Source organism: Carettochelys insculpta, chromosome 33 (assembly GCF_033958435.1).
Source record: "Carettochelys insculpta isolate YL-2023 chromosome 33, ASM3395843v1, whole genome shotgun sequence".
Lineage (NCBI taxonomy): Eukaryota > Metazoa > Chordata > Testudines > Carettochelyidae > Carettochelys > Carettochelys insculpta.
Genome location: NC_134169.1, coordinates 1,161,009 through 1,187,379, shown reverse-complemented (window position 1 = coordinate 1,187,379; position 26,371 = coordinate 1,161,009). Strand labels below are relative to the sequence as shown.

The 26,371-nt window shown below is 52.8% G+C and overlaps 4 non-coding genes across 4 annotated transcripts; all 4 read right to left on the bottom strand.

Moving 5' to 3' along the window:
- Positions 1–3,558: 3,558 nt before the first annotated feature.
- Positions 3,559–3,631, bottom strand: TRNAA-AGC (transfer RNA alanine (anticodon AGC)). Its single transcript has one exon. It is a non-coding gene; the product is annotated as a tRNA-Ala (tRNA).
- Positions 3,632–7,272: 3,641 nt separating this feature from the next.
- On the bottom strand, positions 7,273–7,344 carry TRNAQ-CUG (transfer RNA glutamine (anticodon CUG)). Its single transcript has one exon. It is a non-coding gene; the product is annotated as a tRNA-Gln (tRNA).
- A 3,165-nt stretch (positions 7,345–10,509) lies between these two features.
- TRNAS-GCU (transfer RNA serine (anticodon GCU)) lies at positions 10,510–10,591 on the bottom strand. The gene has a single exon. It is a non-coding gene; the product is annotated as a tRNA-Ser (tRNA).
- A 13,847-nt stretch (positions 10,592–24,438) lies between these two features.
- On the bottom strand, positions 24,439–24,511 carry TRNAF-GAA (transfer RNA phenylalanine (anticodon GAA)). The gene has a single exon. It is a non-coding gene; the product is annotated as a tRNA-Phe (tRNA).
- Positions 24,512–26,371: the final 1,860 nt, after the last annotated feature.

Sequence of the window (26,371 nt, the reverse complement as noted above, 5' to 3'; positions counted from 1 at the left end):
GATTCCCCCAACAGCCACTGAGGGTGTGGCATAGATGTGGCTTGTGGCAGGGAACAAGAGGACTGCCTGGGTCACTGTGGGAGTGACAGGGAATTAAAGGACTGTAGCCTAGAAAGGGGGAAATGCCAAGTTATCCAGGAAAAAGGCAAAGCCGGAAGCTGGACATTTGCGGCTTCCACCAGCAAGTGGTGCTGCCCCAGTGACAAGGAGGGACATAAACGCTGGGAGGACAACATCTTAACAGAGCTAATGCCTGAGCTGAGCCATCCAGTAGCAAAAGGCTGCTTCATCATACTGACGAATGAACAGAGGGAAAACATGCAAAGAGACATCGGTCCCCTCAGATGTCTGGGTAAGATATCAGAGAAAGGCAGAAGAAGGGCTTGCCTGGGACTTGAGCCCCGGAGCTCTCCCACCCCTTGAGCAACATGCCACCATCAGAATGGAGGCACTGGGCATACTCCAGAACCAGCCTGGAACACACAGCCAGTGCTCTGAGAAGTCCTGCACCTAACTTCACCTTTCCAAGGTTATTTCCAAGCTCTCTTCACAGTCCTGAAGCAAGAAACCAACTTCCCACTTGGAACAGGTCACAAACCCCTCTGTCAAAACAAAAATCAGTCAAGGAGCACTTTAAGGACAAGGAAAACAATTTAGGAGGCAAACTTTGATTGGACAGACCCACTTCTGCAGACCATAGCCATACCAGAACAGACTCGATATTAAAGGCACAGAGACCCTAAAACTGTAATCAAGGAGGACAATTCAGAAAAAAATGATCAAGGTGGCAAATCACAGAGCAGAGGGGTGGAAGCCGGGGGTGCGGGGGAGGTCAAGAATTAGATTAAGCCAAGTATGCAAATAAGCCCCTTTAGTGAATCAGAAAATCCCCATCCCAGTTCAAACAATGTGTCAATGTGCCGAATTTGAGTAGAAAAGACAGCTCAGCTGTTTCCCTTTGAATAGTGGTGGGAATTTTTTTTTCAGTAACATGCATACTCTTAAGTCATTAATAGAATGGTCAGTCCATTAAAATGTTGACAAACTGGTTTGTGGATCCGGAGTGTTTTGATGCCTGTTTTGTGCCCATTAACCCTTTGTTGAAGGGAATTAGAAGTTTGTCCAACACACAAAGCATCTGGGCATTGTTGGCATATGATGGTAAGAGAAACACAGGGAACACAAAATCAGGGAAAGCAGCAAACACACTCTGTGGCGGGAGCATCAGGGAGTTCAACTCAAGACTTCTTGCTCCCTGAGCAACACTCGGCCTTGCAAAACTCATCTTTGGAGGAAAAGCAAACATCACATATCAGAGTTTTAGACAAAAACAAAACCAACCAACCCCCGCCACACAAACCCCAGCTGCACTTGACTTCTCCTTGCCAAAGCCTTCCCCACACTTCCTCCTGCCTGGAGGGAGATTCAGCTGGTGCTGCTGGGCTCAGTCATTCACAGCTCTGCCTGGTCTGTGTGACCCCACTCAGCACAAGTTGAGCTTCCTCCGGTGCCTTATAAGATCCAAACAGCATCAAAGCTGGGCAGCCCCAAGTGTTGGGGCTGGCAGGGAGTCAGGTGTGGGCACAAAGCAGAGCTTTATCTGATATTTCAAGGAAAGAAGTAGAAAAAGTAGTGGTACGACTATAGAAAAACAAATGCTGGAGAAATAAGATCATGCGAGAGATGATCAAAAACAGCAGAGAAAGAACGTGTCAGGAAATACCCCGACTATATAAGATTGTATGGAAGGAAGGAAAGTCCACTGAGGAATGGACAACAACCGTGCTAGCGACAATACACAAGAAAGGAAGTGCACAGAAGGTTTGACCTAACAAGTCATCTAGGCAAGCTACTGCTGATGATACTGATGGAGAGATTGAGATAAAAAATAAAAGAACATCTAACAGGCAAGCAGGTGGGATTTGGGAAAGATAAAAGGACCATACAGCAAATATAGATACTAATATTAATTGCAGAGAAAGCTCAATGAAAGAACAAGGACATCTGCAACTGCTTCATTGTTTGGGAAGGAGGCTCTTGAAGAATTTCAAATTTCTACCCCACCATCAACCTTAGTCTGGACCAGTCCACAAAAGTGATCCACTTCCTGCACACTACTGCAACTGTGCAGATAAGCAATGGTCACTTAAATACCACCCTATACCGAAAACCCACAGACATATATGCTTATCTACACAACTCCAGATTCCATCCAGAGGAGACTACATGATCCATTGTATACAGCCAGGCACGAAGGTACAACCGTATTTGCGCTGCTCCATCAGAGACAAACATCTACAAGACCTTTACCAAGCTTTCCTCAAACTACAATACCCACCAAAGGAAGTGAGGAAACAGATTGACAGAGCCAGACGGGTACCCAGAAGCCACCTGCTACAAGTGGTCTCACAAGGAAAACAAGAGAACACCACTGGCCATCTCACATACAGTCACTACTTTAGACCTCTCCAACACATCATCCATGATCTGCAAACCATCCTGGACAATGACTCTTCACTCTCACAGCCCTTGAGAGGCAGGTTTGTCCTCGCATACAGACAGCCTGCCAACCTAAAACAACTCCTCACCACCAACTAAAGATCACAACACAGTAACACTAAACAGGGAACCAAGCCCTGCAACAAACCTTGCTGCCAGTTCTTCTCGCATATCTACACCACGAATATCCTCACAGGACCTAACAGCAACCATACCATCAGGGGCTCCTTTACCTGCACATCTACTAATATAATATATACCATCGGGCACCAGCAATACCCCACTGCAATTTACTTTGGCCAAACTGGACAGTCTCTATGAAAAAAACTAAATGGACATAAACCAGACATCAGAAAGGGAAATGGAAACAAACCTGTGGGAGAGCACTTCAATCTCCCTGGACACTCAGTAACAGATTTGAAAGTTGCAGTTCTACAACAAAGACATTTTAAAAATCAAATTGAGAGAGAAATCTCTGAGCTGCAATTTATTTGCAAATTTAACTCCATCAACCAAGGATTAAACAGATACTGGGAGTTGCTGGCTCCTTCCAAAAGCAGCTTGTCTGCCCTGGGTGTGAACAGCTCCACATTAGACTCTGACAATGGGCCACATCCCCCTGTGTGATCTGACTTACTTTTTCCTATTTTGATCCAAACTACTGATAATGGGCCATTTCCACCTGGACAGAATAGACCTTGTCAGCTCTGGCCCTCCCTTTTACTGGGACCCCACTCTTGGTGTTTGGAGAATCATACTCACACCAACTGAGCGAGCCAGCCTGCACAGTGACAGCTCACAAGGGCCCTTTCAGAAAGGAGCAAGAGGCAGCTGCAGGGTCCCTGGGGCCTCTGGAATTCACTTGCTACCCCTCCCCCACTGCTCAGAATCCCCACAGCAGGTGGGAGAGAAGATGATCCAAGTGCTCTTTTGTGCCCTTGCACACAGCTGAGCACAGACACCTCCAAATGCCCCTGTCCATGGAGAGCTTCCTGGGGAGCAGCCAAGAAGAAGGAAGTGGGGAGGGGTCTCCCATTGCCTCAGAAGAAAAGTCTGCACTGGAGAATGTGGGTATCGATCCCACTACCTCTTGCATGCTAAGCAAGCGCTCTACCATTTGAGCTAATTCCCCTCTGCACAAGGAAACGTTCTGCCCCAGCCACCTCATTATTGAATCCATATGTCCCTGCAGCTCCCCTGACTCCTTTCCCAAGATGACACTTGTAAAACCAGTTCCAACCAGCTGGCTGAGCAGTTTCGACAGTGGTGATAATAACGTCACGGTGACGGTTTCAAGCTCCAGGTGAGCCCTTGGGGCATCTTGACTAAGTGGCCTGGCTGCTGTGGAAGGGGAGGTTCCAGCACGCACAGGGAGTTGTGCAAGTCCAGCCTTGTGGGAGGGCTCTATGGGAATCCCTGCCTACATCACAATGCCACTGCCTGGGGCTGCTGGTGGTGCTTTCTAACAGCTCTGGCTAGTAAACACACCCAGATGGGGCACTCTGAAAACAGCTCTAGAAATAAATCACACACATGGCCAGTAATTAAAAGCATAAAAATATGCCCCAGGGCCCCAATGTGAACCCCTCCTCCCACAGACGCTGACTGTCCATCATCTCCTCTGCAGCTGCTCTCAGAAATGAAGCATCTGCCAAAGCACGACATGCTACAGACCTCTGCAGTTCACAGAGCCACCCCTGTTGTGTGCATATCACCAGCCCATGTAGATCAGTGAAACTCTGAGCCCAGGGAGGTGACACAGGCAGTGGAACCTGGTCAGAGGCCACCAGGCACTGCAAAGCCAGGCTGACAGGCACCAGCACCCCCAGGCAGTGGCATTGTGATGCAGGCAGGGATTCCCACAGAGCCCTCCCACAAGGCTGGCACGGAACAGCTCCCTGTGCGTGATGGAACCTCCCTGTCCATAGCAGCCAGGCCACTTCATCAAGATGCCCCAAGGGCTCACATAGAGCTTGAAACTGTCACCATGGCATTATTAGCAGCTGTGTCTAAAAAGCTCAGCCAGGCAGCTGGTAGGAACTGGGCTAACAAGGGTCAGGCTGCTGCTGTCCACCGACATAAGCCAGCCAGCTCATGTCCCCAGCTCCAGTGTGGACAGGCATTCTGTCTGTACTGTCCATGCGCCTGGATCATTTCTGTGTTTCCAGTTTCCATACGCTGCTTTCCAGGTTGGGTCTATCACAGAGGTGGCATATTGCCTTCTGCCCTGGAAATGATCCCGTGTGCTGATTCTCACCCAGTCATTCCCAGGCTGCTCTGTGGAGCACTGGTGCTCCATGCAATGGGAATGGCTGTTCTGGGAAAGAATTTCCATGCTCGTGATATTTTTCCTTCTCAACTATTAACTAAGAAGTGACGTGTCTCTAAAAACGCTGATGGGTTTGAATCGTATTTCGGAGGGCCGGGACCAGCAGCTTTCTGCCCTGCGTGGGCTTGTTTTGGTGGGGGGCTACCAAGTGGGAAGAGGAAGGAGGCACCTGAAGCACTTAGCCCCTGGCCTGACACTGCCTTGGAGAAGAGGGAATAAAAACACACCTCCCCCTGGAGAACGTGGGCATCAGTGCTACTGTCTCTCTCATGCTGAGCAAGCGCTCTACCACTTGAGCCAATTCCCCTCTGGCTCAATGAGCTCTTCTGACCCACTGAACTCATTCCAGAGGCCACCACGTTCCTGCAGCTGCCTCATGGCTGGGGCTCAGGCACACAAAGTTACGTCTGCACAGTGGTAGTCCTGAAGTTTGACATAGGACTTATCAGTAGCACTGACGAAACCCACGGAAGCATCTGCTCCTAAATAGATGCTCGTCTGTGAGGCGCCAAAGGACTTCTTGTTGTTTTTATCAGCTACTGGCTCTTTGCTGAAACGTGGTCCTGAAGAGCCCCCAGAGCTTCTTTTCTGAGGGTGGTCTCAGGGTGCGCTTCTTGCTCAGGATGAGAAAGCTCCAGGGTTCCAAAGCCCAAACTAGCCCTTCTTCTGCCTTTCTCTGACAGTGAGTCAGGACAAGTGGGGGCTGGTGTCCTTGTGTGTGTTTTTCTTCCCTTCAATTGCTCAAGATGTGGCCCCTGCTGTGACAACACCTGTCCCGTTTGCTGTGGCAGCACCTCTCACTGGCAGAAGCTGCAAAGGTCCAGCTTTTGACTCAGCATTTGTCTGGATAACTTGGCATTTCCCCCCTCCTGGGACCAAGTCCTTCAATTCTCTGTCTCTCCCACAGTGGCCCTGCAGTCTTCTCGTTCCCTGCCACAGGCCAGGTCTACAACATGACCTCAGTGGCAGCTGGGGGAACCTAGGCCCATCCTCCTTCTGGTTCCAGCCCCGGAGGGACCCTACTCCCAGCACAACTGGGCTTTCCCCTCCCAGCTCTCCCAGCTCCTCCCTGGACTCCTTCCTACACCTCCCCCTTCAGTTGGCTGCACTGGCTCTGAACCCTCAGCCTCTCAAGTGTCACTCTGTGAATGTCTTGTCTCTTCACTCTCAAGGCCACCTTCTGACCCATGGCAGTGGTGCTGGTGTTAGCCTGCCTCACTCATGTCTTGATTTAGGGGGCTCTGGGCCAATGCATTCAGCCAATGCAAGCCCAGCTTCCCCGGTACACTCACTGCCATGTGGTGTGTGTGCGCCCGGGGACAGGATTGGAGTCTGCGGTGTTAATGATATGACTGTCAATGGTTGTAGAGGGATAGTGGAGCTGCACAGGCCAGAGCCAGATTAGGCCAATTCTCTCTCCCTGTAGTCGGTTGCCCTACAGCACCCGAGGCAGAGGCCCAGGCCAGGCAGCTGCAGGGACATTAGCTCAGCAAAGGTGCCCACTGAGTGTGTTTCTACAGGAAAAGGTGAGCCCAGGGGAGGAGCAAAGAAGTGCACAATAGCACAGGAGGCCTCTTTAAACAGCCACACCTGCCCCTCGGGTGTCCCCAGCCAGCCAGGGAGTGGCAGAAAGGTTCCTGGCAGTGCTCACCTTGGGATGTTTCAAAAGCCCTGGCACCACTCAGGTGAGGTGGCTGAGGGGAAAAGGAAAAGGATTGCTAATGTGTTGTACTCTGCACACTGCATTCAAATCCCTTTATTGTTTGGCCTTTCTGCTGTCTTTCCTACTGAAGTCTCTTCTGTGCCTCCTGCTTTCAACACACCCCGTCCCCGACCCTGCTGGGTTCCAGCTCCTCTGCTGGGCAGACTCCAAGCACAAAGTAACTGCTTGAGGCTGGAGGGGGATGCTTTAATTTTCCATGGCAGGGCCCAATCTATCTCCTATGCCAGCCCAACAGTGCCACACTCCCCCCACTAAGCAGGGCCCCAAACACACCTGGGGAGTGTGATGTCTCAGCCAGGCAGAGGGGAAAGGACAGCTGTGACTCAGCTGCAGACAGGGGCATGGGAATCTGCCTGGGAGGGAAGGCCCTTTCCCCAAGGCTGCCTCAGGGGCTCTGGTTTCTCCCAGCTGCTGGGCTGGGCTGGGCTGGGCAAGGTGCAGACCTTTGCCCTGGGGAAATGAATGTGGCACTCCCCTCTCTCTGCCCTTGACAGCAATCCATCTATTTGCAGCACCTGCCACAGGTTCTCCTGAATTCCTGGAAGGGTTGCTGTGTTCTTGAGGCCCAACTTATTGCAGGTATATTAGTGAACCAGCCCAACAAGAGACCTAGCTCCAGGGAGCCTCATTCCTCAACCAAGCAGAAGAAATCGACACTCACAGGCATGAAGAGTCCCCCTTGATTTACAGATAGGGAAGAGATTTACAGTGAACAAACAGAAGGTCCCACTGAGATTTGAACTCAGATCACAGGATTCAGAGTCCTGAGTGCTGCCCCTTACACCATAGGACCTGTCCATTGGCTCTTTTCTCAGCTGCTGTAACTCTTTTTAGGCTGGCACCCTGCAGCGCTTGCCACCCTCCAACTCTTTCTCCTCTCAGGACACTGCTTCCTGCCCCATCTCTGCTGCTGTCCTCCCCCAGACATCAATCCCTGCCCTTCTTTCTGCTAAGCCCAGAGACACTAGACAGGTTCATTACTCCTTTAAAGTAACCAGCCTGGAGAGAAGTAAGGGAGAAGCAGAGACTGGAAAGGCTGGAGGTGATTGTCGAGGAATATCTGGGTGAGGGAGGGTACAATAACCCTGGCTCTGAATTCACACACATTTAAAAGTGCGCAGATACATGTGGCTGAATGGGATACATTTTATAGACTCTCAGTGAGCACCTCTTTGTTCATATCACTCTCTCTTGTCAGCTGAGGGAAGGGCTTGCTGGGGTTATATGCATTGGCAGTAGCAAATGTTGAGGGCTCATCTCCATATGACAAACACACATAGAATAGAAATGCAGAATGTGATGGGAAAGGGAGGTCTTTAGATTTGAACAAAAATCTCTTAAACTGTATTTAGACAGTCTACCTCTGAACTATACCACCACACAAAGAGTGCCCCTTGGATTCATTCATCTTCACCCTCCTGCAGGACAAACACTGTTTTCCCCAGCTCATGAGCTCATGGGAATAAGGGGACTTTGAAGAAGGTGGCATCCTTTCGAAAAGGAGCCTCGTCTGGACGCGCCGCGCGGCGGCAAGGCTCGTCAATTTCGAAGCGCCGCTGCCGCCCGCATGCTAATGAAGCGCTGAATATACATTTCAGCGCTTCATTAGTAAACTTCGAAATGGCCATTTGCATGGCCATTTCGAAGTTTGGGGCACGTGTAGACACAGCCTAACAGAGCTACAGCCACTTAGGGAGACAGATTACCAGCATGTGTGGGGCACCTCTCTCTCATCTGCTTGGAGCATCATCAATCACTGCAAAAAGAACCTGCTGAAGGACACCCACCAATCAATCAGATGCTGCTGAGTTTGCAGTCAGTGGCAGTAATTTCTCTATCTGGCACTTTTGATGATCCTGCAGCTTGCTTCCTGGGGATGGTTAGACTGCAGCTGCTATTTAGGGACACAGAGGTACAGACATTTCAGTGCTCTACTCTGGTTCTGCTCCCCCTCCTGCAGAGAGGGCGAATGGAACCTTTGCAATTGGCCCACATTTCAAATAAGGTATTTCCAGATGAACCATGCAATTGGCAATGCACAAACTGCGCCAGTTACTTTGAGATACACCTGCAGTCTAACCATAGGCGGTCAGTGTCTTTCCTCTTCCTTTTTGGCTGCCACCCCCAAAAAAGCCATGCAGCGGTGAGGGCCTATGAGCTGTTGATCCAGCCTTGGCAGTGATTGAGCTGAGCTCTGAGGTGTACAAAGCGGTGAGCTGCTCGTCTTTCAGTAGTGCAATGGCTTGGGGCCAATATTGCAAAGAAACGTTCTGAGTTCAAGTTTCCTCTACTGTACCAGATGCTGTTTGGGAAGAAGGGGCTTTTGAAATCCAGGGGAGTGTTTCGAAGGGTCCCCTATTACACTCACAGTGTGTATTCTGAAACCAGCACTTCCAAAGCAAGAGCGGCTGCCATTCTGTTAATGAGGTGCTGCATGTTCACGGCAGTGCCTCATTAGCATCTGGCGACGTGGCTCATTACCACAGCCCCTCTCAAACAAGAGGCTAGTGTGGCCAGAGCCTCTGTGACCTCCCAGCCAAGGCTGTTGTGGCCTCCCTCAGCCAGATATTCCCACCCAATCACCACCAAGCTTGCCAATCTTTGCATCTCCATGACTTCTTTCCAGACTGGTAACTGGAAAAGCAAAGAAAAGAAAAATGAGCTCTGGGGGCTTCAGACAAATGTGCCCCTCTGGCCAGTTGGCGCGAGTAGCAACAAGGGTTGGGAGCGATGTCTGGGAGTGGGCAGGGGGAGATGGGGCAGGAAGGAGCACTCAAGGAAAGTGACTCCCCTGGCATTTTACAGCCCTGCAGCACAAGCCAAACCCAGCCGTCCCAGCTCTGAGAGCGGCACCTGGGTGTGCTAGTGGCTGAGTGCCCTGGCTGGGGCTGAGAAGTGGCCCTGTCAGCGTCTCACTCAGGTCAATTCTGGAAGGGAGTTAAGCCGGTGAAAACAGCCCAGAGGTAGGGAAGTGTTTCCCTGGACTCTCCGGCATTTCAGTGGGTCTGGCTGCGTTGGAGCCCGGACACTGACCTGTCCTGCTGCAGTCGTTACCCCAAAGGGGCTTGGGGGTTCCAGTCTCAGACACAGCACACAAAGCCGCCCTCAGCAGCACTGCAAGAGCCAACCCACAGTGTGGAAGTCACTATGTGCAGTTTGACCTGAAAGCCCAGAGCTGCTCCTTTCCCACAACGGCAGGAGTGTCCAGGAGGGCCTGGAGTACTGGCCTGTCACGAGCATGTGAACCTTCAGAACATCCATTGTGGGTCAGAACAAAGGTCCCTCCAGTCCCATGTCCTGTCAGGGCCAACACCAGGGGCTGCAGAAGGTAGCAGCCCGGCACCCCTGGGAGCTGAACTCAGCAGCTCCTGTGTGCTCCTTTCAGCTGTGGAGCAGGAAATATGTCCCAAAGAGGCTTTTCCCCAGCTGCTGAGAAGCACAGAAGAATTCAGGGCTTGCTCAGGGTGGCACAGTGGAATGGAGACCTGCCCCAGGCCCTGTGGCTGGATCTATTGCTGTCAGGGGCAGAGAAACATTCCTTCCCCCTGGGCAAGTATCTGCTCTTTTCCCAGATGTGCACTGCCCAGCCAAGGAGCTGGGAGAGACCAGAGCACTGCATCAAGCCTTGGGGAACCAGAAATTCACTCAGAGTCAGCTGCATCTGTGCCTGACCTCAGCTGAGTCAGGGCTGCCCCCTCCTTGCCAGGGAACTACACCCCTGGCTGTGTTTGGGGCCCTGCTTAGCTCCAGGCAGCAGCACTGCAGGGGGCAGAGGTGAGTGGAGCTGACACTGGAGTCAGGCTTGGCACTTTCAGGGCAAATGAAATCATGCCACCCCCACCTCTGCCAGCTGGAGCTCAGCTCAACCTCACAGAGGTGTCCTGTGCTTGGAGGCAGCAGGCTCAGCTGTGGTGGAAGTAGCATCCCAAAAAAGGCTGGAAATCAACAAAGAAAGATGCGATGAGGATGGGATTTGAACCCATGCGTGCAGAGCACAACGGATTAGCAGTCCATCACCTTAACCACTCGGCCACCTCATCTTCTGCTGTTGCAGGTTTTTCATATGTCCCAAAGTCAACCCTGCCAGGAACCTTTCTGCAACTCACTAGTTGGCCAGGGACACAGGATGGACATATTTTGGCCCGGCAGTGCTACTCTCACTCCTGTTCCCTGCAGTGCGGCTTCCTGGGGTGAGCATGGCCCCAAAAACAGCTGGGGTGCAGTGCCCCGGCCAGACATGGGGACAAGGTTGGGGGCAGCCCTGGCTCAGCTGCAGCCACTGACATGGGCAGCTACCTCTGAGAGAAGGGCCTGTCCCTAAGGCTGGCTCAGGGGCTCTGGTCTCTCCCAGCAGCTGGGATGAGCTGGGCTGTGCACAGCTGGGAAAGGGGCAGACACTTGCCTGTGGGGTTGAATGTCACACTCCCCTCTCTCTGACACTGAGAGCAATAGATCAGTCTGCAGCACCAGCCACAGGGCCTGAAGCAGATGTCCATGTGGCTGTCCCACCCTGGAGACCCTGGGGTCCCTGCTCAGCAGTGCCCACAGAAAGGCTGTTTAGAAATAGCATAAGAACATCGCTGCCCTTACCCAGTCTATAAGGTGAACATAAGAACGGCCATACTGGTGCCAGTGCCAGTGCCGGATGCCCCAGAGGAGGTGAACCGAAGACAATGGTCAAGCGATTTGTCTCCTGCCATCCGTCTCCCGCCTTCGACAAAAGGCCAAACACCATCCCTTACCCCTTGCTGACAGCCATCTATGGACCTCACCTCCAAATATCTATCGAGCTCTTTTTTAAACTCTGTTTGAGTCCTGGCCTTCACAGCCTCTTCTGGAAAGGAGTCCACAGGTTGACTGTGCTCTGTGTGAAGAAAAACTTTCTTTTATTAGTTTTGAACCTGCTACCCATTAATTTCATTTGGTGTCCTATCCTTCTTTTAGTATGGGAACAAGTAAATAACTTTTCTGTGTCCACTTTCTCCACTCCATTCATGATTGTATCTACCTCTATCATATCGCCCCTCACTCTCCTCTTTTCTAGACTGAAAAGTCCCAGTCTCTGTCGCCTCTCCTCATGTGGGACCCCTTCCAAACCCTTCGTCATTTTAGTTGCCCTTTTCTGAACCTTTTCTAATGCCAATATATCTTTTCTGAGGTGAGGAGACCACATCTGCACACAGTACTCAAGACGTGGGGATACCACAGCTTTATAAAGGGCAAGTATGATAGTCTTATTTCACCTACTGCCATTTTCTCCCTCCCCTGCGTACAACACCACTTACAGCCGTGGAAGCTCACAGCTTTAGATCAGAGTTCCCATCCGGTGAGGAACTTTCTGTTGTGCCTGTCTCCCGCCAGAGAAATCCCCATGCAGTGATGGGCCGGGTGCAGCTCAGCGCCAGTCGAGCCAGTGTTAGCTCAAGGAAGGGTCACTGAGGAGCTGTTAATTCTACCCCTTTCTAAGGGTGGGCATACCCCATTTAGAGACCATCCCCAGTTCAACTGAAGGGGGGCCAGATCCTCACTGCATCTGGAAAAGTTATGGGAAAACCAAAAGGAGCATCCATGTCACTTTTCCACTTCTCCCTAACCAACCAGACCCTGCATAACCGAGAGCAGCCTCAGCACGGCTCTCAGGTGTGCTCACCTGTCACAGCTCACTGGAAGCCTCAGCATCAGTGGCTTATCAAAGGGCAGCTATACCCGCATCTCTGTAGGTTGCTATCATCATTGAGAGCATGAGAGAGTGCAGCCCACAGGAGTGTTTTGTTCTCACGAGTGCTTCCCAGAAGCTGAGTGCTTGAGTGGCCATCCAGGAGAAATTCAAATGCTGCCCAGCTGATTAGCAGAGCACCCACAGCCGGCAGCATGTGTTTTTCTTGGCGGTGCCCGTCCACACATTTCTCAGTGGACATAAAATTTGTTCTGCACATGGAAAGACAATTAAAATTAATGCCGCCTCACTTCCTTGTCAGCCTTTCCCATCCCTCCCCTCGGAAGGGCAAGTCATTTCCTACAGGGTTCATTCCCTCCCCCACACTCTGCTGTCTCTGCTCATGGCATCTCGCCCACAGGCTGCTCTGAACATGCTCACCAAGTGCCAGGCCTTGGGGTACGGCGGAGACGGGATCCTGAGTGTTGGTGTCCGCCCTGGTGCTGTGCAGACACACATGGGGAATTCCGGCTCTGACCAGTTAGCGATCTCGCTGGGAGAGGCCAGTGGTAGCCACATGTTGTGGCAGATGTTCATTGTATGGGTAGTGGCTATGCTGGAACCCATCCTGCCCTCCACCTCTGCCCTGCACGGAGGGATCATGTCCCACTCAGATGCCCTCAGGGATTCAGTGCTGTGCCCTGGGCTTCCAACCTCCTGCTGCCACTTGCTTGGTTCCTCAAGCTGCTGGCATCCCAGAGTGAAGGTGAGCAGAGCTGCTGCTGTGAGGAGCTGGAGAGGGGGAGCTGGTCGTCATGCGCACCAGCTCGCAGGTACTTCCATGGGGGTGATATCTGTGATCTCCACCCAGTATCCTCATGTACCCAAAAGCCCAACTCCCAGCTCTGACCCTGGACCCCTTCTACAGCCCACTCCCTACCCAGAGCCTAAACCCACTCCAGCACCCCAGCTCAGAGCCTGGACCCCCATCCTCACACCCACCCCAGTCCTGAGCATCTTCCACACCCAGAGCTCCCCTCCGGCAGCCCAAATCCCTAATTTCCAGCACCTCCCTAAAGCCCAAACTCGCAGCCAGAGCCCTCACACTTCTGTACCCCAACCCTCTGTCCCAGCCCGGAGCCCTTCCCCCACTCAGACCCCTTGGCCCCCTCCCACCACATGAATTGTGTTATGTGCACCAGGGTGAAGGGGAGGAGTCACACGTCAGCTGCGTGTTGCACCCCCCTCACCTCGACACACATGAGAAAATTCATGCCACTCAGGTGTGGGACAATTCAAGGGAATGCCAGCTGGACCCTGCCTGTGGGCCCCTGGTGTCCTGAGTCAGTCCCAGGGCAGGCTCCCCCCTAACTCTGCTTCCCCCCGCAGGCTCTACTGACGGTGGAGGCGAGTGTCCGAGGGATGCTGCACGTGCTCTCCACGCTCTGCGAGAAGGACAATGGGGCCTTTGGGAACTGGGAAGGGGAAGTTCTTCCCTGGTGAGACGCTCCCAGCCCTGCGCCAGGACCTCTGGGCCAGGCTGTTCCAGTGACCCTGCTGTCAGCTGTGCCTGTGTCCTCAATAAACCCACTGAGCTAACGCAGCAGCACTGCCTGAGCCGGGCCTGCTCTGTCCTGTCCTGGGAGACACTGGCTGCGCCTGGGTGGAGCTGCCATGTGACCATTGGTTCCTCCCCGCACAGCCAAGGCGCAGAGCTGGCCTGTGAAGGAGGAGCTTTGGGTGGGTGGCTGTCTGGGAGGGGGTGGCTGAGGGTGGCAGCCGGGGTGAGGAGGACACCCAGGACCTCACTGTTGCAGAGAAGAGGGCCCAGGGAGAGCCCACGTGCAATGATACCACCTTTCCTGGACTCATGCAGTGTGTTGAATTAGCTGTGCCGAGATATCCCAGCCGACACTCCCTAACCTGGGCCGAGAAGCCCCTGTCCCCAAGGCAGGCAGGGGTCACTGGGATAGGGGGGCCAGGAACCTCTGCCTACACTGTATCTCCCTTTCTCTTTATGTGTCTGGAAGACAGGAGGATACTCTGGGTACAACTGAGAGAGCCAAACCAGGGCAAATTGCTTCAAACTGGGTGTAGAGGTGTGGGTCAGGCATGTGCACCCCCTCTGGGGTGGAGCAGGCCACAAGACCTCTCCAAATCAAGGCACTGCCTGGTTCTGAGCAGACAACAGTCTCCATGGGCCCCAGTCCCATTTAACAGGGCTGCAGGTGGGCAGTCAAGATAGAAGCCCCAGCCCTAGGGCAGTCCCTTAGTCAGACTCAGCCTCTACACAGCCAGTCTGTGCAGAAGCCCTGGGCCTGGGGCAGGGCTGGGCGGCGTTTAATCAGCCTCAGCAGCTTGTTCGCAGGGCGGGGCAGTCCAAACAATGTAAGAGCCCTGGGCCAGGGGCAGGGCGGAGCGGTTCACACAGTTTGCCAGTGGGTTTTCCCTGAAGCAGGGTACAGCACCAAGCACACCACCAAGGCACTCTGGGTTGGGAGAGGCAAAGGAGATGGGGAGGGGGCACAGGCACACCAGCTCTGGTCAGTGGGGATCCCCCAAAACACATCGACATGGGCTCTGATGGGGCGTTCCCCCGGCTGCTTCCTACCTCCACCTCCCTTGTCTCAAGGTCCCACGCCGTGTTATCTGGGAGGTTGGGCAGTTCTATGTCATCTGGGTAAGTCGCCGCCATCAGGTCTGGAAAGTCGGGCATGCCTACGTCATTGGGCTAGTGCAGTGACAGCAGAGCTGTCGGCTCAGGATGGTTCTGGACCCCTGGGTAGGTCTGGGATGCACAGGTAGCTGGCAGCCAGCAGATCAGGACCTTCCCTGGAGTGACTTCACAGAGGGGCAGAGAGCTCAGGTCAGTCCAGGACCTCTGAGTAGCAGGTAAGCAGGAGGGTCATCTCCACCTCTGGGGTCATGTCAAAGCAGCAGGTGGGCCCTTCTGGCCAATCAGCCACCTGGGTGTATGGTCTTTGTCTCCTGATTCCAGGACCTCAGCCAGGCTCCTCTGCTTGGCGTAGAGGCCACCCTTTTAGTGAGCCCTGGGTCCTGCCATGAGCATGTCCTGTCTCCTGTGTCAGTCTCTGTGGGGCTGGGCACAGGTGTTCTGGGCTCACCCACTGAGGCCTCCAGCAGGCGTCCCCTTCTTCTGGGGATGGGGGTGCAACACCCTTTTGCTACACAGGGCTGCTTACAGCCCAGCACTGGGTGTTCTCCCCACATGGCACCAAACCAGTCACAAAGAGCACATCTGTTGCCAGCCTGGCCAGCAAGAAGTCACACAAGCAGGTTTCTTGCACACCCCAGCTTCCCTTGTGCCTCAGCCCGTATCCTCCTCACACAGACGGAAACCAATCTCACCAAATCCACCCAGGTTCTTCCAGTTCCAAAAGACCTGCCACAGCCCCAGGTCAAGGTACCCAGAAGATCTTACCCAAAAGAGCCCACTGGGCCAATCCTTTTGCATTTATTAATTAAAAGAAAGACAAGGTGGAGGGTAAAATTGCCAAAACAATCAAATTGCAGACCTCAGTCACAAAGTTTTTGATGCAGGCTTGCAGCAGAAGTGGGCCAGGCTGGTATCTTCAAAGTCTATACAGCTAGCAGAGAACCATTTTCATCCCTTGACCACTGGGTTATGGGCACAGCACACTTCTGCTACGCCGCACTACTCAGCTGTGAAGGCTTTACCCAGCATGCAGTCTGGTGAGTATCCTGCACTGACGCTGGCAGAGGGCGAGTGTTCTCCTGGTGAGTGGCTTTGCAGCCATGTGCTAATCCTGTAGCTATTAACCGGAAAGATGGTGATTCAAGCCCACACAGGGATGGTGCTGTTCAGAGTCTGCTACTGACTACCTTTGTGTGAGTTTCCTTATTACTGGAAGCAGCCTTCCCTCTCAGCTTCTTACCCAAAAGGGCAGACTGTGCCAATACCGTACAATCTAAATTCGACAGCTTTCTTCAGGAATAAGAAAGGGAGAAAATGTTGACAGTCAAATGGTGAGAGCCATCAAATTACAGAGCCCAATTGCAAAGATTTGGTGCAGGCTTGAAGAGCTGCAGAGTGAACTGCCAGCTGGCTAAAACAAGACTCTAACCACCTCCTCCTCCTCTCTGAGCGTGGCTCAGAAGGCCTTTTGGGCTCACTTCTTAGCAGAGAGGTTCCACAAGAGAGGAATTGGAATGAAGACCAAAGTGGAGGTGCCCACCTGCACTCTGGGGGCTCTTGGTCCCACAGGGGAGTGCATCAGGCTGAAGAAATCAGTTTCCCAAACTTGGTCAGAAAAATCACATGAATATCTGAGAGGTGTCAAGCAAAAGGAGTAGCATTGTCCCCTCAGTGGTGTAACATCAAACAGTCCACACCTTCCTCCCCCCATTCAATTCCAGGGCAGGGAGGAAAATGTTTCTGCAGAACTATCCAGAATAACAGCTTCTGTACTGCATCCGTCCAGTGGTCTGGCCATTCGGGGAGGAAAGCAGTCCACGAGCCTCAACCTCTGCAGCCCTCATCCCTTCCTTTGTCAGCCACCAGAGAACCAAGGCCACATCTGTGTTCCCTTGGACATTGCCCATCCTCGGGCCGGTGGAATTTCCTTTGGGGCGGAAAGAATTTTTTATGGGTAACACCAATGCTGGGCTCATGTGTAGATTTGCCCCATGGGTACAAATAAACATCCTTGCTATAAATACATATTTGGAACAGCTCATAGGTATGGAAGACAATCAGATTTAAGCAGCTGATAACTGACAAGGAGCAATGCTTCTGATGATTATTTCATATGACGTCATTCTAAAAAGAATATTAATGCCCCATTTCTGAACCTCTATTTGATCACCCATTCTACCAGCTCCAGCTGTTAAACACACCCAGATGGGACACTCTGAAAATGGCTTGAGAAATAAATCACAGACACGGCTATTCAGTAAAAGCTTAAAAATATGCCCCAGTGGAAACCCCTCCTCCCACAGACCACTAATTCTCCACTGCAGCTGCTCTCAGAAATGAAGCATCTGCCAAAGCACCACATGCTACAGACCCCTGCAGTTCACAGAGTCACCCGTTACATCTACCTCACCTGCCCACGGAGCTTAACCAAGCTGAGTCCAGGGAGGGGACACAGCCCCCAGAACCTGTGCAGAGGACACCAGGCACTACAAAGCCACAGGAACCTCCCTATCCAGAGCAGCCAGGCCACGAAGTCAAGATGCCCCAAGGGCTCACCTAGAGCTGGAAACTGTCATTTTGGCATTATTAGCAGCACTGTCTGAACAGCTCAGCCAGCCAGCTGGTAGGAGCGGGTCTTACAAGTGTCGTCTTAGGAAAGGAGCCAGGGAGCTGCAGGGACATAGGGACTCAACAGTGAGGGGGCTGGGGCATAACTCTGACATATAATCAGTGGAATTAGCTCAAGTGGTAGAGCGCTTGCTTCGCTTGCAAGAGGTAGTGGGATCGATACCCACATTCTCCAATGACTACTCCATTTTCCACACTTTTCTTCCAAGGCAGTGTGAGAGCAGTGCCTCCTTTCTCCCCTGACTCGGTTACCCCCCAGAAAGCTCTCGATGTACAGGGGGGGATCTGTAGCTCGCTGAGCTGAGCTGTCTGCAAGGGCTCAAGAGAGCACTTTGAGCATTTCCTCTCCCACCTGGTGGGAACAGACACACGTTTGATGTGGAGGCTGGATATGAAAGAGGAGGCCGTGGCCATGGACCTCCTTGGCTGAGAGAAAGTGGTGATGCACACGTGAGCCATTTACCTCATGTGGAGATACCCCTGCAGCAGGTAGGAGTGAGTTGCAGGTGTGTCATTTGGTGGGCAGGTTTAGTGCTGCATACACAGAGGTTCTGGAGTTGGGGTGACAGCTGTGGGGTCTGCTCCTGTGGGCTCTGTGTCTGTGGTAGGAGAGCAGACAGGGCAGCTGCTGGTCTAAGGCCCTGTGCTGTGGGTGAGCTGGGAGCAGCTGAGCTCAGGAGCAGGCAGCAGACTGGGGTCCCTCCAAAGGAAGCACATTACAGTAGGTGGTGATGGTGTTACCCCTCTGGCAGGGAACATGGGCCACGTTAATGTCGTTCTCAGGGCAGTGGGGGTAGGGGATTGGCAGGGTCTGAGGAAACACCCGGCAGGGGCCTAGGACAGCGGGTGAGGGGCAGCAGGGTTTGAGGGAATTTCTAGCCAGGGCTCAGGGCAGTGGGAAATGGGAGACACAGTCTGGGGTGGGGGCGGAGGAGCCAGGTTGGGGCTCAGGATGGTGGGGGGAGGGGGTTTGGGAATGCGCAGGTGGGATGCTGAGCTGTGGGGGAGGGACAGCGATCTCACTGCAGGGGTAATACTGTCCTTGCAACTGCCAGTTGCTCCTTTCTGAAAGCACCTCGGAGAAGCCTGGTCCTCTGTGGGTTGGCTGGCTTGTTTGCTTAACACTGAGCCCTTTGCTACCTCCGAGACAGCTTCAGGGTGCTGGTCTGTTCCCCTTTGCTTGACTGCTAGAGACAGCAAGGGCCAAAGATCAAGGAAAGAGGTTGAGTGGCTTGTAGGGAGCAGGCCAGAGTCCTGCTGAGAGGAGGTGGCAGGATGCAGATGCTTTGCTGGGTGTGGGGGAGTCTCTGCCCTGTATTCCCCTCACTCAGTTACCATTCCAGATCCCCTGTCCCTGGGGTGCTGGTGAGTGACAACCTGACTTGCAGTGCTGGGTGTCTTCTGAGCAGCTGCTGCTGTGCCTGTCACAGCCCTGGGTTCATAAGGGGGTTCTACACAGCAAAGCTATTTCAAAATAACTATCCCAGCGTCTACACAAGGCAACCGCTGCTTTGAAATAATTCAGAAGTAAATCGGGGTTGGCTTATTTTGAAAGGCGTAAACCTCCTTGTACGAGTAAGAGCAGCTCTTGGGAACAGGGGTTGCTAAGACAGGGACTGCAGCCCATTTTGAAATCAACCATAGCGTGTCCAATGGCTGCATCTGAAATAGGCTTCCTGTGTGTAGATGCTGCATTTGGAAATCTTGATCTTGCCACTCACTGGTGCTGCAGCTGTCCCAAACACTTTCTACACCTCCCGAAATATCGACACAACAAATTAAGGCCGACAAAATTGACCTCAGCGCTGAGCTAGTGCAGTCGGTTGAACAGGTCTCTTTTTCATGTACAGCTGCACTGCACATTAGAAGAGACTTTTCTGTGGCAGATGGCCTGGTAGCCCTGCTCCAGAGAAAAAGGCATTAGTGGCTCCCAGACTGTTGCGCTTTCCAGCTCTGGGCCAAGGGAGCTGGAAGGAGAATCCTGATTCATTTACTGTGCGGTTCCATTGGGGATTGCAGAACCTTAAGCTGTTGTTTTCCTCCCTTCAATTTGCCCAGCACCAGCTGGATCAGACTCGACCTTCCCCACAGGGACGTCTGCCATCCAGCGCAGTTCGTGGTGGGGAAGGAGAACACGTCAAACAGGCTTCTCCTCACGCTCATCTTCCTCACCCTGAATTCTCTCCCCAGCCTCCAGGGCAGAGCTCTCAAGAAAGAGACTCCCTGCAGCAAAGCCCTGGGGGGACTCTGAGATGGCCCCTGTCCTGCAGCCTGTCCCACCTGGCCATTGTTCTGTACTGTCTGTGAGGTCACCACTTCCCACCTCCTTTAACCAATCAGTGACTGCTCTGCAAAAAAGCCCTTGTGATGTCACTGCCACACCCACCCCTTGAATTCTGGGGCCCAGAGGTGTGTCACTGTGGAGTGAAGGGCACAACTCTGTCCCAGGACATAAAGGGAGAGGGACATGGATGGTTCTTAGCCAGGAGAGTGAGAGAGGGGAGCTCATATGCTGGGTGTCCCTAGCCTCTGTGTGCCAGAGGTGTGTGGTGCAATGGAAAACGTTCTGGCCTTCTAAGCTGTCGTGATCACCTTGAGCTGAAGCTCATCACCAAAGAGATTGTCTTGTTAGTCTTTAAAGTGCTGCATTTGTGCGGTTTTGTGCTGTGTGGTTACCTTGAGTTAAGGCCAATCATTCAAAGGGTGTGAGTTCAAATGCTGCCAGACTCACTTTGCTGTGCAGTACCCGTTGGGAGGGCTGGCGAAGATGGCAGAGCAGGGACTTCAAACAGCCGGGATCTACGCTTCAGAGACCTCAGCTCTGTTCTCTCTTGTCTTACTCCACAACTGAGTGAGGCAGCTCCTGCTGCAGGGAATCTCCTCCATGGGACAGCTGCCCCTTTCCCCAGCATGGCAGCCCCACTGCCAGGAACCCCTGCTGCATTTCCTGACCCCCCTCCCCCGGTGAGAGCTTTCACAGTCCGTTTTCTCAGCACACACCCCCACCAGGAGATTCTGGGGCTCCCTCTTCTTTGCTGCCCCTCATCTCTGCTGTTGCACCTCCACCTGTGGTGTCTCTCCATGGGGCACAGCCCCCCATCACCATGGAGCCCTGACACAGGAGAGCAGCTCCCCTATATCTGGAGATGGGTGTCCAGTATTTGCCACAGAGCATTTGACGAAGGCTTTTGACTTGGTCAGCAGGGATGGTCTGTTCAAACTGCTGCACAAGATAGGCTGTCCTCTATGGTTACTTAAGATGATCCAGTCGTTCCACGGAAACATGAGAGGAACCATCCAATATGACGGCGCATTATCGGATGCTTTCAGAATCAGGAGCGGCGTCAAACAAGGATGCGTGCTTGCTCCGACATTGTTCGGGATCTTCTTCGCGCTCCTCCTGAAGCATGCCTTTGGATCTTCAACAGAGGGCATCTTGCTGCACACAGGATCTGATGGGAAACTGTTTAACCTTGCAAGGCTGAAGGCTAAGACTAAGGTGCGAGAAGTTCTCATCAGAGACATGCTGTTCGCAGACGATGCTGCTGTATTGTCTCACACAGAAGACCAGCTTCAAAAACTGCTGGATCGGTTCTCCAAAGCGTGCAAGGACTTGGGGCTTTCCATCAGCCTAAAGAAGACAAATGTACTTGGTCAAGGTGTTGCTGAATCCCCATCAATCAGCATTGACAAGTATACGTTAGAGGTTGTCCATGAGTACGTTTACCTCGGGTCCACCATCACTAACACCCTGTCGTTGGACACTGAGCTGAACAGGAGGATCGGAAAAGCGGCCACAACTCTGTCCAGACTCAGCAAGAGAGTGTGAAATAACAACAAGCTGTACACTCACACCAAAATGCAAGTCTACAGAGCCTGCATCCTCAGCACCCTCCTTTATGGCAGCGAGACTTGGACCCTGTATGACCGCCAGGAAAAGAGGCTGAACTTCTTCCACTTGCGCTGCCTCAGGCACATCCTTGGAATATCATGGAAGGACAGAGTGACCAACACTGCCGTCCTCGAGCAAGCTGGAATCCCAACCATGCACACCCTCCTTAGGCAGCATCGACTCCGCTGGCTTGGCCACGTCCACGGGATGAACGATGGAAGGATTCCAAAAGACATCATGTATGGTGAGCTAGCCTCTGGCAAAAGAGCCCCCGGACGCCCCCAGTTGCGTTACAAAGATGTCTGCAAGAGAGACCTCAAAGAGGTAGCCATCGAGCTGGACAACTGGGAAGAACTAGCAGATGACTGCGGCAGATGGATGCAGGGGTTACACAAGGGCCTTCAGAAGGGCGAGTTGAAGATCAGACAGCTAGCAGAGGAGAAGCGAGCACACAGAAAGCACAATAAGGACTTGCCAGACACCCACTACATCTGCAAGAGATGCAGCAAGGACTGTCACTCTCGTGTGGGTCTTTATAGTCACAATAGACGCTGTAAATGACGTCTTACATTGAAACTTTAAAGGGCGCGATCCATAGGCTGTGCAGACTGAAGGATGCCTACTGCTACTGCTGCTTGGGCCAATGCATGGGGCTCTGCAGCTGGGAACTGTCAGTGACTTTTCTGAGATGTGTTGGTCCTTTCTGCAGCCCCCACTGTGGGAGGGCTTTGCCTGGTCCTGGGCTGGGTTCTTTTCGGGGGCTTCCGGAAGCTCTGCCCCTGCCAGTTGAATGTTTCTTGGTCAGAGACACAGGCTTCTTCCTGTGCCTGGGGTGGGCCCTGACACTGCTGGACGAGTGTGATGAAGCCAAAGTGCTGTGAGCTCAGTCTGAACCAAGTGGCCTTTGTGTGTTAGATTCCTGAGCCCCCTGGCTTTGGGCCTGGTTCTCCTGCCCAGCACAGGCCACTGTGAGCAGGGCCCTGCATATCTGTGATGTACAGTACCCTCGTGTGTTCAATGGAACAGAACCCTGAGCTTTGCAGGCTGGGAACTGATCTCAGCTGAAGGATAGGTTTGCTCAGTGCTGGTACATTGGCAGAGGAAAATGATAAGTGTTTAAATCTATTTCAAAAATCCAGGGAAAACCCCAAATGGACTGGAGATGAAGACCTATTTCCCTTAAGACAACCATCTGTGAAGGAGCAGCTGGGACTTTTTCAGCTGCAGTCAAATGCTCCACCACGAAGCTGTACTCTATACCAGTGGAAAACGGAGAAAGTTTGGTTATGCTGTAGAGGCAAGTGTGATGGAGTGGGAGGAGTGCATGTGTGAGACTCAGGCTGGATGTGTCTGAGACAAGCAGAGCAACTCCCAGCAGCTAAGGATGCCCCTGGGGCTATAACCTAGGCTGGCAGGTAACACCTCTGCCCTGAACAAAGAGGAGGGAGGAGCTGATCTGGCTTTGAATCGGAGGGGGCAGTTAGAAGCTGGAGGGGAGAGGGAGCTTGAAGCCAGCCAGCCGGGCAAGGGGGAAGCTACACCTCAGAGAGGAACCCCTCAGGCTTCTTTCCCTAGGATGAGATGGAATGACTTTCTCTGATTGCTGCACTGACTCTTCTGTGAGAAACTGGACCTCTGTCACCTAATAAACTTCCTACTCTACCTGCTGAGTGAGAGTCACTCCTGCCTACGGCCAGGGTGCAGTGCATGGGGACCCCTGAACCCCACCACAGCAACTCTACCTTTCTCAGAAGGAATGCATGTATGCCAGTATCAATAGCCAAGGTAAGCAGGGTGCCAACCTCCAAAGAGTCAAAGGTGCCCAGAAATTGTTTATCTGCAGGTCCCATGGCGTAATGGCAGTGTTCAGAGCTCCGCATTCTGCAATCTGGTTTCAAATCTGTGGGTTTTGCTCTAAATCTCTGTCTCTCCAGGGCCTTTCTTCTCCACAGGTACACCTGAGTTGGGGCTTTTTCCTCCTAGTGGATGAGTGAAGCCCTCTGGAGCTCCATCAACAGTATTTTAACTTTAGGGGAACCTCACAGAAAATGGCCTACGTTCCCTAACTACTTCAAATCCCTCCCTGTGGACCAAGCACAAATCTGGTGCTGCATTTTGTTGGCTGGAAAAATATGCAAGGGGTTGCGGACTTTGTTGTCACTCCACCATTTCCTGTTTGTCAGACCTCTTTCTCTTTTTCAGCCACCCACTTGCCTGGCCACTCTTTCCTCATCCAGCAGCTTAAAGCTGAAAACCAAGAAAAGAGAGTCCTTAAAGGCTTCTCGGCCCACCACCTCAAAGGGTGTCTCAAGTGGGGAGAGGCAATCTCACATCTCAGGGAAGATGGGCGAGCTCAGCACCTTCTGAGTTGGCTGCTTCTTATTGCCTCAAAGAGAAGAAATCAACAGCATACAGGCACCTAAGTTCAGCAAAGGGGACAACTACTGTTGGTGGATGTTTTTTGTTTCACTAATTACAAAAGTGTTCCCATGTCTCATTGAAAGGTACCGCAGGCTGTCTGATTGCTGGCATTCACAGGGGCAGGGAATGCCAGGCTCCAGGCCAGCCATAGAAGCAGGAACACATGCCAGGACACAAATGACATACTGTGTTTTTTGCTGATTTCAGCTTGGAGAGTTCTGTGATTACCAGTGCACCACAGAATCTCGGCTGTGTTCCTCTGAGCCTCCCCTGCAATGCCATCCACCAGTGTGGCATTTGCTGTGACACCTGGATGGCCCAACCTGGAGAAAGTGGTGGTGAGAGGGCCTCAGAGCTGCCTTTCACTCGCTCGGCGGGTTGAGCAGTGGACTTTTGGGAACACTCAGCAAGATCTGTGAAGTTGGCTGGATCATACTGGGCACAATGGGGCTTTTTTCCTCCCCTTGCTGCGGAAGAGCAAGAGAAGAAAGGAAGAGCACGCTAGCACCTTGGTGTCCCAGAAGGGCTGACAACATCCTTTCCAGGAGCATTTGCGAGCAGCAAGGCACCAAGCAGTCACTAATTGCTCTCTGGCCAAAGTTCAGAAAAGTTCTGCTAAAGCTTGGGATTGAACCAAGGACCTTTAGATCTTCAGTCTAACGCTCTCCCAACTGAGCTACTTCAGCAGCTGTTTATGAGGCTTTCAGGTCATCACCTCAATATTGGAGGTGTTTTTCTCAGCTATTGCTGTGATAGCAAGTGTCCTTGGGAGGCAGGAGGAATGTTGGCAGCTTCCTGAGTCAGAAGATTCTGCAGGTGTTTGTCTCTGTCGGAGGGGTTGGAGCAAATGTGGTTATATCTTAATGCTGGGCTGTAGACAATGGATCGTGTGGTGTGTCTGGGATGGAAGCTGGAGGTATGAAGGTAGGCGTATTGGAGATGTTTTTCTCCAATCACAAGGCCTTTTACAGAAGATACTTTACCTACAGCCTGAGTCTCACACATGCACCCACACGCCCCCCCCACACTATCACAATCTGTTTCATTTTTTCACCCCCCCATGTGTTACCTGTGGGGGCGGTGAGTGGGTGGTGGGGGGGGCAATGTGTGTGTGTGATGGGAGGCAAGGTCAGGAGCATGGACTTGAAGGCTTTGCCCTCACTGATGTCGCTGGCTGGGAATCACAGAGCTATCTTTGCTCCTCAGCCAAAATAAGCTGTGCCAGGCAAGTGCCCCTGCCTGATCCCACATGTTCAGTCCCAGCCAGACCCAGCCAAAGCCTGTTCCTGAACCTGCCTCCCATCGGCCCCTCACAGACTGACCTGGCAGAGAAGGGGCCAATCCAGCCGGAGCTGCTGTGCTAAGGGAGCAGCTGGAAAGGAGCAGAGCATGACAGGAGGAGACACAAAGGCTGCAAACCCTGCCCATGGCCCTGCTCTGGACCCACCCAGCAGGGACACATGGGCTGAGCTGTGCTGCTCCCAGGGCAGGGCACCACAGTCCCCTGCTCACCCCAGGAAGCAGCACTGCAGGGGACATGAGTGAGCGTAGCCCTGTTGGGCCAAACCTGCCCTTCCCGTGTCCCCAGCCAGACTTCCTGGCAGGGCTGAAGTTGGGACATATGAAAAAGTTCCAGGCGTGTTGGGTGAGGCGGCCGAGTGGTGAAGGGGATGGACGGCTAATCCATTGTGCTCCGCAGGGCTTGAATCCCATCCTCACTGAGCCTTTACAGGCACCATCCTGCTGAGCTTTGTTGAGTTCCAGTCCTATTGTGCGATGCTACTTCTAGCACAGCTGAGCCTGCTGCCTCCCAGCGCCTGTGCTGGGCAGACTCCAAGCACAGGCCAACGCTGTCGCTCACTAGTGTGGGGGGTGTCTCTGCAGAGGCAGGTCTGGGGCAGGAGAGGGCCAGGAGACAATACACACTGTGAATGGGATTCCCCAGTGCTCAGTGGCCCAGGCCTTAATGCTGAGCCCTTGGCTCCATAGACCTGTTGGTGAATAACAAGAATCAAGGGCATCACCTCCCTGCCTTAGTAACAGACAAAGGGCTTTGGGGTTCCTCCCATGCTCCCCACACCCACTCTGCAGCCACCTCAGCTGTCCACCTGTCAGTGGTTGTTCTTCCTGCAGAAGGACGGCAGCCGCCTCCTGCAGCTCTCTGAACTCTCCAGCACAGCCCAGAGGTGCTGCAAAGCAGGTGAGAGGCAGCCAGAAAGATTTGGCCAGGCACCACTGGGTGTTGCTTTCCTAATCTCCACAGGCAGGGAAGCCACAGTGCCTCTCTGGGACTTTTCTCCAAACTCTTTTGTGTTTTGTCAGTGACAAACAAAGGGATGTGAGAGGAGAGTAACGCTCCCTCTCCTGCCCTGCCCCACCCCACCTGCAGAGATTGCACTGTTACCTTCTGGGCAGAGGCAGTGCCAGAGACCCATAGTGCTGGGAGGATCAGTCTTTTCTTGTAGTCAGAGGAGCCACCTTTCCAACACCAGTTTCAGCTGCCTTTGTCTGAGATCTTGTCTGTGCCTGGATTCTTCCCAATGCTC